Source organism: Mastomys coucha, unplaced genomic scaffold (genome assembly GCF_008632895.1).
Source record: "Mastomys coucha isolate ucsf_1 unplaced genomic scaffold, UCSF_Mcou_1 pScaffold9, whole genome shotgun sequence".
NCBI lineage: Eukaryota > Metazoa > Chordata > Mammalia > Rodentia > Muridae > Mastomys > Mastomys coucha.
This window is the reverse complement of record NW_022196915.1, coordinates 21,145,138-21,158,501: the sequence shown is the minus strand read 5'-3', so window position 1 is coordinate 21,158,501 and position 13,364 is coordinate 21,145,138. Positions and strand designations below refer to the sequence as shown.

General features: G+C 37.9%; 1 protein-coding gene across 3 annotated transcripts in view; it reads left to right on the top strand.

Moving 5' to 3' along the window:
• The window catches only part of Bmpr1a (bone morphogenetic protein receptor type 1A), a 112,721-nt gene that overhangs the window by 56,103 nt on the left and 43,254 nt on the right, over positions 1 to 13,364 (top strand). For all 3 annotated transcript variants that reach the window (XM_031362661.1, XM_031362659.1, XM_031362660.1), the window contains exon 2: positions 2,581 to 2,694. The gene's annotated coding sequence lies outside the window, so the exon portion shown is untranslated. The remainder of the gene's footprint in view (positions 1 to 2,580; positions 2,695 to 13,364) is intronic.

Sequence of the window (13,364 nt, the reverse complement as noted above, 5' to 3'; positions counted from 1 at the left end):
CAGCCAGGGCTATACAGAGAAACCCTGTCTCGAAAAAACAAAACAAAACAAAACAAAACAAAAAAACATTTATTTGGTGTCTTGTTTATTTGGTCTTGTTGCCATTGTTGTTACATTTCAGTTCATTTTTGTATGTTTTTGTTTGTGTGCATGGACATGTGCCATGATACAAGTGTGGATGTCAGAGGGAAACTTGCAGGTATCAGTTTTCTCTTTCCGATATGTGGGTTTTGGGGGAATTGAACTCAGGCTTCTTGGCTTAGCAGCAGGCACCTGTACTTGCTGAGCCATCTTACCAATTCCAGTGTTTGATTTTTTTTTTTTTTTAATAAGGTCCCTTGTTGAACACAAGGTTAAATTTGAACATCTGAACATTCGCAAGTGAGGATGTGTGGAGGGAGGGTATATTTTGGGACACACTACAGCTTCTAGAACGAGATGTTTTCTATGCTTTGTTTTGTTTGTGTGTTTTTTATTGGGGAGGGGTTTGTAGGGGTGGGGAAATGCATGGTGTGAAACTCTTTAAGTCAATAAAAAGCTATAAAAAAATGAAAAGAAAAAAGCCAAAAACTTGTGAACACACATTTACAGTGCTAACAGTGACTAGTAAGCTAAGTGATTTGGACCATTTTGCTTATTTAAATCCTAGATCTAGGTTTGTATGCAATTATAGAGGTTCTTTTCCTGCATATTTTTGAATTTCTAGTATGTAAAATATGATCTGTAGACCTGTACTGTGAAGCAAATCTTTTTATTTCATTGTCTTTTGTTTACTTCTGAGGCACAGAAAGATTTTCTCAGTAGGCTTTAAGATTAGGTTTGTTTGTGTTTTTTTTTTTTTTAAGATTTATTTTGGTGAGTGTTTTGCTTGCATGTATGACTGTGCATCACATGAATTCTTGGTACCTGAGGTCAGAAAGAGAGGTCAAATCCCCTGGAACTGGAGTTACAGATGGTTGTGAACCACCATGTGTGTGCTAGGAACTGAACCCAGGTTCTGGAAGAGAAGTCAGTGCTCTTAACTGTGAGCCATCTCTCCAACCTCCAAGATTAACTTTTAAAATTTTTGTTTCTAAAATTATTTTTCTGTTATTCATCTATGAGAATACAATAGGATGCTAGATAATTTGGATTTTGAATTATGGTATATTTGGACATTGAGGGTGGATAATGTGTTTTTCTTTTTAAAAATTAATTTTAAATTTAGACTAAAACTCAAATATTTTTTAGCTGTGGAAACAATGTTATAATAATTAGTGTTTTAATAAGCAACAGTTTGCATGTTATTCATCATTTTTTTCCTTTGCAATTATCTGGTAAAATGTTTAAATAAAGGTACATCAGTAGCCTGTTATTACTTTTATGCAAATTAATGTAACACAGTGATTATCTCATGTCTGTTCAGAGTGGACTCATAGCCCCTCCAGCCCCCTAAATGACTTTGTGCCATTTCTCAAGTATTATATATACGTGTGTGTGTGTGTGTGTGTGTGTGTGTGTGTTTACTTGTTTATTTAATCAACTTAGGGGACATTTTTCTAAGATTATAAAGATTTTGGATTAAAAAAATAAAAACACCAATCCTTCAAATCTATTTTTACCTTCCTTCATTTCTTAATGATATTGTAAGAGTAGGTCTGAAAACTACTAGGGCCTGGTTATGTTGTGGATAACGATAGCATTGAGAGGACCCAGGAAGGCTCCTAAGTGCAGACAGTGTTACTAATTGCTGTCAGGGTCGTGTTCGTTTCTTGGACAATGAAAGATTTAGCTGTGGAAGCCCATCTGCTGAGTGGACTCTTTAAAGAAGACTGCTGTCTGCTATGCTGGACTGGTCTTGAGTTACCCCAGGTGATGTGAATTTAGTTATTATTGCCAAGACTGTCAGATCTCAGCATACTGTCATACTGAATGGTCTGAAGACAAAAGGAGTGACCTTGTGATGGGATGTAAGTTATATTCGTATTGCTTTTGAAAATTTCTTTCTGAAATATGAAACCTAGTACTTTCCTCTTTGAAGTTTTAATTTTAAAAAATTGAGTGAAATTGTTTTAAATTTTCAGGCTAGGCAGGAGGATTATGATGAGTTCCAGGACAGCCCTGGAGTCCATAGTGAGACTTGTCTCAACAAGGAAGGAAACAAGCTCTAAGTAAACATGTATATTTTAAAATAAATTAAAAATTGGTAATGTTTGCCATTTTGCATTTTTGTGAATGTCCCTTGAAGCAATAGGATCCCTAAGGACAGTGTTAGTATGTATGGACTCCCTCCATAATAAACAAATAAAAATTTTTAGGCAGTTTCACAAGAGAAGGAAAAGTGAGATTGCAAGAAAATTATACATTTCAGTGTTTTTAGTTGTTTATTTGTGTATTGGTATTGTTCATTAAAACCTAAGCTTAACATAGACATTTGTAACTACCTAGAAGATTGTACTGTAGCATTTCCCAAAGAACTATATCTTCTACTTTACTTTGAAAATGAATAATTTTACCTAAGAAAAAATTTTAGTGCTCTTTTACACATTTTATTCTGACAATAAAAGCTTTTTCTTAAATAAGTCTTTTTTTTTTAATCAGATTTATGAAAATATGCATCGCTTTGATACTGTCTTGGAATTCATGAGATGGAAGCATAGATCAAAGCTGTTTGGAGAAATTGGAACTACAGTTTTATCTAGCCACATCTCTGAGGTAAGGAAAAGATTTAAGAAAATCAAGTCATAGGAAATATTTTCTTTATCACTGAAGATAGTCTGTGCATGTACTGTGTGTATTGTGTGTACTATCTGAATCTTCATTTGTGGTCCTTTAGTGTCCTCGTAACACCAGAGCTTTGTGTTAACTGTTCAGCTTCTTGGATCACCTTCCTTAACAAATTAATAATTTTAATATATTTTCATGTTACAAATAGATGGTCACCTATTCAAGAACTGCCTTGAGATCCAGTTTTGTTTGTGTTAGTCAGCCTCCCTTAGTGTCATGAGGTATCTGAGGTAATTAACTTATAAAGAGGACAGATTCATTGGCTTAGAGTTCTGGGTTCCAGAGACCCTGTTGCTTTGGACCTTTAGCAATGCAGCACATACAGGAGTCCATGGCACCCAGTATCAGAGGAAGACTGAGCTCCATTGTCCTTTTCAGAAGCATACCCTCATTGACTGATGGCTTCCTAGAAAATTACAGTTTGACAGTTGTGCTACCCTGCAACCTCAGTCTTACTCCTGTACCATCAGGGGGTACTCAGCTAAACCACAGGAGTTATTTATTAGTCTTTTGATATTCTTCAGTGACATATTCTTCAGTGATAACTTTGTCCTTCATTTGAATGACTTGTGTACTACCTTATAGTGGTAACTGTTAATAAGGTGATTTCTAAGCTAGGTGACTCAGAAACCATTTCTTTCATTTTAAAGAGTTTACACAAGAGACACAAAACTGTAAGCAACGTATATGAAAGTCTTTCACGACCACCAACTCCATTGTTCTTCTCCCTAACTTCTCTTCCACCTGTCTTAGTGTCCCGTCTTTTATGGTCGATTTATTGGTCTGTTTATGTAATCTCTACCATCTTGAGTTAATTTTAATATCTACCTGTGTGTGTGCCTACAGAAGACAGAGAAGATGGTGTTGGATTCCTTGTAACTGGAATTACAAGTGATTGTGAGCCACCTAGTGAGTGTACTGGGAACTGAACTCAGCAAATTCTCATAATCACTGAGCCATCCCTTCATCCCTTCAGTCTAATTTCTTGATTTTCAAATTTATTCTTATAAAAGTATACATAATGAGAATACTTGCTTATAAAGCATGAGGATAAAGTGAAGGTTGTAGAATAATTCTTTTATTAAACTGATTTATTAATTTGTGTGGGACAGATACCTGCCATGGTGCATATGTGGAAGTCAGAGGACATCTTGGGCCAGGCAGTTTTCTCCCTCCACCATGTTTATTCTAGGGATTGTACTCAGATCCTCAGGCTTGACAGGTGCCTTTATCTACCAAGCAATTTCACTGACCCAGTAGAGCTCCTCTAAAGGGAGCTTTCCTATGGTACTGGAAGTAGTGCTAGGCATTAAATCAGGCCTTTGTGCCTGCTAAGCAATTACTATACCACTGAGCTACATTCCCAGCAGTTGGAACTCTTAAATGTTGACACTAATATTATTATTGAATATTACTAATTATAATAATTGCTAGGATGTTTTTTTTAAGTGTAGAATAGAGTTTATTAAGGCATAGAGAGAGGAGTTAAAAGGGTAGAGGCAGAGAAAGGCAGAGAGAGAAAGTAGAAAAGTAGAGGAGTAGAGGCTGGCCATGAGCCTGTGGAGAGAGGGGGGGAAGGAACGAGGGACAGAACGGGAGCAAGAAGGGAAGAGCAAGAGAGGAACAAGAGGACTCTTCATTCTTAATATTATTTACTTGTGACATTATTTTTTACATGGTACAACTTCATGTGTATGTATGTTTCCTGTCTTTTCAAAGGACTAACATTTGATTTTATAGATGAACTCCACTTTTCTGATTATATATTTAATAAATTTTAATATGCTGATTTCCTTTGATAACCATTCTTGTTTTCTCATGTATTTTCATGTGTGTGCGCACATGCGTGTTTGTGTGCGCATGTGTGCGTACTTTTAACAGCTTTGTTAGTCATTCATTGCTGTGCCTATGTGTCTCACAGAAAGGGAGAAGGGATTTACTTATAGTCATGGTTTCAGAGATTTCAGTCCATAGTCTTTGGCCACAATGAGGCAAAACATGATGGTGTGGGAGCGTATGGCAGAAGTGATTCTTCATGATGCATAGGAACAGAGAATGAAGAAGGGTCTTGGGCCTAAATATAACCTTCACTCCACCTGTCCATCTAGAACCTCCTCTCATAGTACTGCCTAGATGTACCTGTGATACATGAGACTGTGGTGAGCACCTCATATTCAAACTATAACTTCTGTTATCCCTAAGATCTTGAAATAATAAGTATACATGTTTGTTCATTTATTTGGCCTGATTTAGAGCTTATTATTTGTGGGCTGTTCGTTTCGTTTTGTTTTGTTTTGGACAGGTCCTCAACCATGAAGCCCTGGCTAGCCTGTTACTTGCAGTGACCTTCCTGCCTCTGTGTCCTGTATATGTGCCACCAACACCTGGCTTTTCATTTGTTCTTAAAAGTTTACAGTTGAGTAGAGCAGTACACATTTGTGATCCCAACAATTAGAAGGTAGGTAGGAGGTTCAAGAGCTCAAGGCCAGCCTCAACTGTAGCCAGTTTAAGGTGAACCTAGATTATATAAGACCCTCATTATTATTTTTTAAGGCTTCATCTGTCTGTGGCTCTTGATGATTTCCCGTTTCTAGCACCAGTGTCTCTAGTTGCACATCTAGAGGTTGCTGTGTCCTCTCAGCCTCCCTTCACAGTAGTTCCCTCCATTCTTTGTCTCCATCTTCTGTCATCCTTCTCAGTTTTGTTTTTTAATATGTTACAGTTACACTTCAGATTCTCTCCTTCACCCCTGCCCCCTTTATCCTCACAGTACTTCAGTAATGGTCTTTGTAAACCATGGTAAAATCTTGCTCAAAAGCTTGGAGTGACTTCTTACTGTCTGTTGAGTAAAGTTCAGGCTTCTTTAGCATGTGAGAAACTTCATGAATTAATTCCTACCTTTTCTTATTTCTTACCCCCTTGTGTGTAAGAAAATCTAATTGGTACTATGTTGTTTTTTAGTTTGATAGGTCTTACCCTACTTGTTATGCTTTTGTTTCTGATTCATAGCTTGCAATTCTGTCTGTTCTGTCTTTTTATTCAAGCATTATATTATTCCATTACTTGTCATCAGTGTTTTAAAGATATCTCTCATACTAGCTCCTAGACTTCATTTTATTTCATGTTTTGGGGTTTAAAGTCCGGCTCCTGTGCTTTGTTGCTAAGCATTAGAATTTTGATGATCTACTAGCAATTTCTGTACTTTGTATCCACTTTTACTTACTTGTCAAAGTTGCCATTAAATCAAACAGTAATAGTAGTTTTTAGACAGTTCTATCCAATATAATTATCACTAGCCATATTTTCTAGTTGCTACTATCCACAGTTTTGTAGCCATATATTCTTGGTGAATTTCTTTTGAACAACTTGTGGACATTTTCATGAAAGTTATTTTGAAGCCAGATGTCGTGGCACACTTTAATCCCAGCACTCTGGAGTCAGAGCAGGCAGATATCTGTGATTTCAAGGCCAGTCTGATCTGTATAGTGAGATCCAGGCCAATCAGGGCCACATAGTGAGACTGTCTCAAAACCACCACCAAGAAAGAGAGGAAGGAAGACATAGAACATGGTCTGCATCAAACAGAAATCCATATTCAGTAGGTCTGTGGCACAGTGTGAAAGTCTGCATTTCTGAGATGGTCACACTTGTTACTCAACTTTGACTAGGAAGGTGGCTAATACAAAAATTACTTCTACCCATTGTAGCCTTTCTAACCTTTAATTTAGATCATAACTTTACTTTTGAAGGTTGTGATTCTTAAAATATGTACCTGTGTAGTGACAATTTTAGAGTTTTGGTTTCTTTGAAAACCACAGAAATATGGGAAAGTGTTTTCGTTTTAATCCCGGGTGTGGGACATGGGGCTGCTGACTATGATTTACCTCGTGCTCTAGAAGGGATGTGATTTTTGCCAGCTGCAGATAGTTTGTGTGATTATGTGAATTTGGAATTCTGGGGGCTTTTCAGGGGGTATATAATCCCAAAGATGTGAAGAGAAAGACCACGAACCCAAGTCACCATACCAATTTATATTTAATTAAAACAAGCTCTTTTATTCATGTACATGGACAGGCTGTCTCCCCCTAAGGCGGGGTTCAGAAGGTCAACATTGGACGTGAAGACAAGGATTTTAGAAGTAGGGGGTTTTCAAATAGGGGATTTGGTGGGCAAAATAAGCTGGCTGGCTTACAGGAACAGAACATAAGCTTAGCAGGTTAGTCATAAAGACCTCCAGCAACAAAGGCATAGATTGCAAGTGGTTGGAACAAGGTAGTCTTTTAATAACAGGTAGTCATAACAGCCTTTTGAAACAAAGATAGAGTTCCAAGATGGTTATAAACAAGTTTTTGAAACAAAGGCATGGTTGCCATTTTCTGGAACAGGTAGTATAGTATCCTTTGTAATTAAGGTTACAGGTGGGACATAGCCCAATCCTTGAGTAAAAGAGGTTTGTACCAAAGGGGTGGTGTGTGTGTGTGTGTGTGTGTGTGTTTATAGTTATTGAACTATGTCATTAAACTCTGTATAAGTCTGTGGTACGGTTAAAAACCAGGCAATTCACCGGGCGGTGGTGGCATATGTCTTTAGTCCCAGCACTTGGGAGGCAGAGGCAGGTGGATTTCTGAATTCGAGGACAGCCTGTTCTACAGAGTGAGTTCCAGGACAGCCGGGGCTACACAGAGAACCCCTGTCTCAAAAAACAAAACAACAAAAAAAAAGCAAAACAAAAAACAAACCAGGCCATTCTTTGCTATGAACAGTATTGCTAGTTAAGGGATGTTATATTTACATGTGCTTAAGGTTTCTTAAGACATTTTATTTGTATCTTAAAATGAAGGAGGTATGAAAATAGTGGGAATTAATTCTCACTGAATCTTGACACAGAGCAGAGCTGGAAGTGAGCCAGAGGGAAGTAGCATGATTTTTGTGTCATTTGGTTTTGTTGTAATTTTAAAAATAGGATCAGGACTGGAGAGAGCGGTTAGGAGCACTGACTGCTCTTTCAGAGGTCCTGAGTTCAATTCCTAGTAGCCACGTGGTAACTCACAACCATCTGTAATGGAATCTGATGCCCTCTTCTGGGCACCTGTCTGAAAATAGCTACAGTGTACTCATAAAATAAATAAATAAATATTTTTTAAAAGAATCATTTTTCTCCTGTCCACTTGGGTGAAAAAGTCTGGTTTATATATAAAATAAAAATAATTGGCATAATATTTAAATTTCTTCTGCTCTATTCAGTCATTTCCTTAGTGAATATATACTTGTTACCAGCTATAATCCAAACAAGGTTCCAGGTGCCTGTTACAGGTGTGGCATGAATACAGCAGATACTTTTATCCTCTGGAACAGTAGACAAGCAGTAAACAGCACAAAGAACAGAGTCGGGCATGGCGGCATACACACACTGTATCACACTGTAGGAGTTGAGGCAAGAGGGTCACAAGTTCAAGAACTGCCTAGACTACATAATAAGACGCTGTCTAGAAAAAAATGAACAGAAAATGAGAACAGTAAATGAAGCTGGGTGCTGTGGTTAAAGTCTGTACCTTAGTACTTGGAAGAATGAGGCAGAAGGTTCACTATGATTTTGAAACCAGCCTGGCCTTCTTAAGTGAGTTCTAAGCCAGCTTGGACTGTAGAGTAATATCATATCTTAAAATAAAAACAAAGAGGATGGAACATCAAAGTATGCCACATGCTAAGGAAAAAAGCCTTGCTGGGGGAAAAACAAAAAAGCTTTCAGTAGCAATGCCATTAGAGTTTGAATAGGATGGGGTAGGATCACTGAGTAAGACAAGTGTTTTATTGTTGTTTTGTTTTTCAGTTAACTCGGGGAACATGTAGCAATACATCTTTTCTGATATCCTGAGGAAAGGATGCAGATGGGAGCCCTGTACATCTGCCAGTCCTAGAGCAAAGCCTTGTTGTGGCTTGTTTAAGGAAGAGCCATAGGTCAGTGCAGCTGGAGTAGAAGAGGAACTGGAGTCTGGTGGGCATCTGTAGACTTAAGCTTTTACTCTGAGGAAACCTGGCTACCACTGGAGGTCTTTAAACAGAGGTGTGGTTTACCCGCATCATAATTAGGATTGCCCTGCCGGTGTGGTGAATATGTGGTGGATAAAGGTATTTGTAGACCATTTAGGAGACTGTTAGAATAATTCAAGTAAAGGTTGCTAGTGTCTTAAATTAGAGAACAATAGAGTTAGTGAGAAGTATGAGTATATAGGCTCAGGATATAAAGTGAAGGTAGAAACAGTTGATTTGATGGCAGGAGAACAAGGGGATATCTTTGGGTTTCTATTGCTGTGAAGAGACACCATGACCACAGCAACTCTTATAAAAGAAAACATTTAATTGGGGCTGGCTTACAGTTTCAGAGGCTTAGTCTATTATCATGACAGGAAGCTTGGCAGCGTGCAGGCAGAAAGGAGCTGAGAGTTCTACATCTGAATCCACAGGCAGGAGGATAAGGAAGCTGCCACACTAGGCCTAGCTAGCTTGAGCATATGAGACCCAGAGCTCACCTCCTCTGTGACACACTTCCTCCAACAAAGCCACATCTAATCCAGCAAGTGCAGGCTTGCTGATACAGTCTCACTCCTTGTGGGCCAAGCATTCAGACACATGAGTCTAAACCACCATAGGGAGAGTACACGGGCATGACTGGCGTATTAAGTCTGAAGAAATAGAAGTGAAGTGGTACTGTTAGCTAGGATGGGAAAGACCACAGGTGTAGTAAATTTAAGAAAGGAAATATCAAGAGTAGTAAATGACATAACTGTTGATTAAATTACTTTGCATACTATTTGAGTCATCTTAAGAATCTTTTCTCTCTGGCTTAATTTTTGTAATAAGATGAATGCCTTTTATATTCATTATCCTGCAAATGGTATAACTGTGCTTCTTTTGTCAGTCTGGAGTGGTTTTTTGTTGTTGTTTTGATTTGTTTTGTTTTTTATGTGTTCTATGAAGTTTTTTACTAATTTCTATTAAAGGCGTGTATGTGTCCGTGTGTCCATCCATCAGTACATGTATGCACACTCACGTGAAGGTGTCTGTAATGCCAGAAATTGTTCCCTAGAAGTGGAGTTAGAGATAGTTGTGAACCACGTGGTCTGTGTGATAGGGCCTGAACATGGAAGGAATAGCAACCTCTCTCAACCATTCATTATATATTAATTAGAATTAAGAATTAATTAGAATTAAGAATTTGCCGTTCTTAATTCTTGTCTCATCTGGACTGTTTTTGATTGTCACAGAAAAACCTTCAGTAATTGGAATTTGCTGCCTCCTCCCTTCCCTTTTCTCCCCCAAGACAGGTTTTTTTTTTTTTTTCTCTGTGTAGCCCTGGCTGTCCTGGAATTTACTCTGTAGACCAGGCTAGCCTCAAGCTCACTGAGATCTGTCTGCCTCTGCCTCCACCTCTTGAGCGCTGGATCAAAGGTGTGCAAGATTGATGACCTGGAACTTGTGATCCTCTTGCCTCTGCCTCATTCAGCAAATTTTACTGGCATATGCCACCACAGTGGGCAGTTTATTGCCTCTTCACCAAAAAGTTCCTAAGTAATTGAGGCTTCAAACAAGATTGCTGAACATTCAGTATTTCTGAGGATCTGGTTTGTCTTCTGGTCCCAGAGTAGCTGCCAGCAGCTTCAGAGACTGTTATTTCCTGTCCATATTCAAACTGAAGGATATTCTTTTCCCTAGGTCTTGTGTTGTTACAGATACACTTACAGCTCTTGAAGCAAATATTTTCTCCAGATTTGGATGAGATCATTTTTTTCACTGTTATAAAAGTAATCGTGACTAGAGTAACCCTGACCAACGCTGCTGCAGTTGTACATATGTATACTGGGGTTAGGGTTGCTGGGAAAGAAATTAGAAATTCGGTAAAGAAAATGGATGAGTTGCTTGTTAAAGGAAAAGACGATATTCTTATGCTAATCCAGGCTCTGGATAAGGAGCAGAGTTGCCATGCAAACAATGGCTGTGGAGCCAGAAAGTCTGCAGCCAGAATAGTACTTCTCAGAAAGCTTGTCAGACCCGGCGCCTAGAGCTGCCTGAGGGGGGCTTTCCTTGGAAGGGGGGTTTTCTTTGCCGATTTATGGAACTAGCAGCTGGCCAGCTTGCTGGAAATTCCCACACCTTTCTAGTATTAAGTAAAAATGAAGGGTATGGGGGAAGCTTGACAGGAAAAGGAAAGAATGACTGCAGACTTGTTTTTTCAGCTGACTTGAGATGTTCCCTGTTTCATTTACAGTTTTCTTTTCTATTTGTTCTATAGTTATGATTGAACTGTTCAACCTTGTTTGTGAAGTTTTATATTTTTTTAACTTAAGATATTCTTGGGGCTGGAGAGTTGTCTCCACAGTTAGGAGTACATATTACTCTTTCAGATGCTTAGGTTCAATTTGCAGCACCTATGTATATAGTTCATGATAGTAAGTCTAGTCCTAGGGCACTAGACACACACAGGCATGCATCCAGACAGTCATATACATGAGTAAATTTTTCTTTAGCCAGTGGTGGTGGCATACACCTTTAATCCCAGCTCTTGGAAGGAAGAGGCAAGCAGATCTCAGTGAATTTGAGGACAATATGGTCTACAGAATGAGTTCCAGGACAACCATGGCTATACATAAAAACCCTGTCTTGAAAACAAACAAACAAATAAATTAAAGTAAATAAATAAAAAATAGATAAATCTTTCTTTTAAAAATACTTTATATTTTTTTGTAATTTCATGTTATTTTCCTGAAGAAACTGTATCACTATGGATATATGCAGTTGTTAGTTACCAGTTTGATAGCTTTTAAATTCCTACATCTTACCATTTTGATTAAGTGGCATTTTAAATATTTGCCTGTTTGCATTCATGTGTGTGCCATTGATTCCTCTGTCACTGTTTTTTTGAGATCGGATCTAGTTAGGGTGTCCATCATGTCACCACAAGACTTCTATCTCTACCTCCCCAGCATTGGGTTTTATAGGTGTACATAACTGTACATACTTTTTATGGGCCTACTGGGAATCAAACTCTGGTCCTCGTATTTACATGGAAACACTTTACAGGCTGGACTCTCTCCTTAGGCTCTGTCCTTACGTTAGTGACATTTGCAAACAGATTTTTTTTTAACCTTTAAAAAAAATTTATTTATGCATGTATTTCTTTGAATGTTAGGGTCCTCTGTCTGCTTGCACATCTACATAACAGAAGAGGGAATTGGATCCCTGTATAGGTAATTGTGAGCCTCCATGTAGTTGCTGGGAATTGAACTGAGTACCTCTGGAAAGGCAGCCAGTGTTCTTAACTGCTGAGCCATATTACCAGCCCAAGTAGATATTTTTAATTTATGGTGAAATTTCTAATGAATTCATTCCAGTGAGATAACTCAGCTGATAAAAGTCCTTGCTTCTCAAACCTCGAAAACCAAGTTTCATCCTCAGACTCAGTGACCAGACAGTATTGATTTCCCCAAAGTAGTCTTAACTCCTTACTCAAGTACCATAAGATAATAAATAAAAACTTTAAAAAAAATTCTGATGAAATTTCTAGGAATTTAAAAAGCATTTATTTTCAAAGGTTAGGATAAAAAAATCAGTCTTGGTATGGTTATAAAATAAGGTCACAGAGGGTTTGGTAGCGTAAACCTTTAAAATCCCAGTACTCAGGAGGCAGAAACCAAATAGGATCTTTATAAGTGTGAGGCCAGCCTGGTCTACAGAATGAGTTCCAGGACAGCAAGGGCTATACAGAGAAACCCCATCTTGAAAATAAAATAAAATATAATCAGATAATTTTACTGCTGTATTATGATTGTAGAAACAGTTAACATGAGACAAAGAAGTCTGCAACATTATTGCTACTAATGATTATAGCAGTAACATCTATTTATTGAATATGTAATACTAGGGTACAAGGTACTAACTTATTTAGGTTAATATTCCCATTTTGTGATTAATCAAAAAGGGAAGCCTTCATAGATTAATCAACAATGTCAAAGTCATGAGTCAAGTAAACTAGAACTGACATTTGAAACCAAGCAGATTGCTATCATAGTTTACCCCATTAAAATTGTTCTTTAGTATATAATATGAAAACTGTCTTTACCTTGATAAATAAGCCAATGTTATTTTTGTGGAATTGGATCTATAACATAACATAGAGGGGGTAAATCTATAATAAATGCAGAATTTAAAAGTCTATTCTATATTTCTCCAAAGTGGGCCTTGTGGAAATAATGCTAAAACAGTATGCTTTTGGTTACTTCTTTGGAGAAAGATATCCATAATGTTGCAGTCTTCTGGGCACTTGGGATGGGTGTGTTGTTCTCCCACTTGACTTCTTTTTCAGACTTATTTCCTGATTGTGCTTATGGTGATTGGGCTTTTATGTTTCAGTCTGTTTCTCACAAAATTAGTTTATCTATTATCCCCACTGTACTGTTCCAAAGTTTACTAACTCATAACAGCTAGCATTTATTATCACATGCATTCTCAAGAATCCACCAGTAGGGCTGTGGGGGCCACGCCTTTAATCCCAGCACTTGGGAGGCAGAGGCAGGCGGATTTCTGAGTTCGAGGCCAGCCTG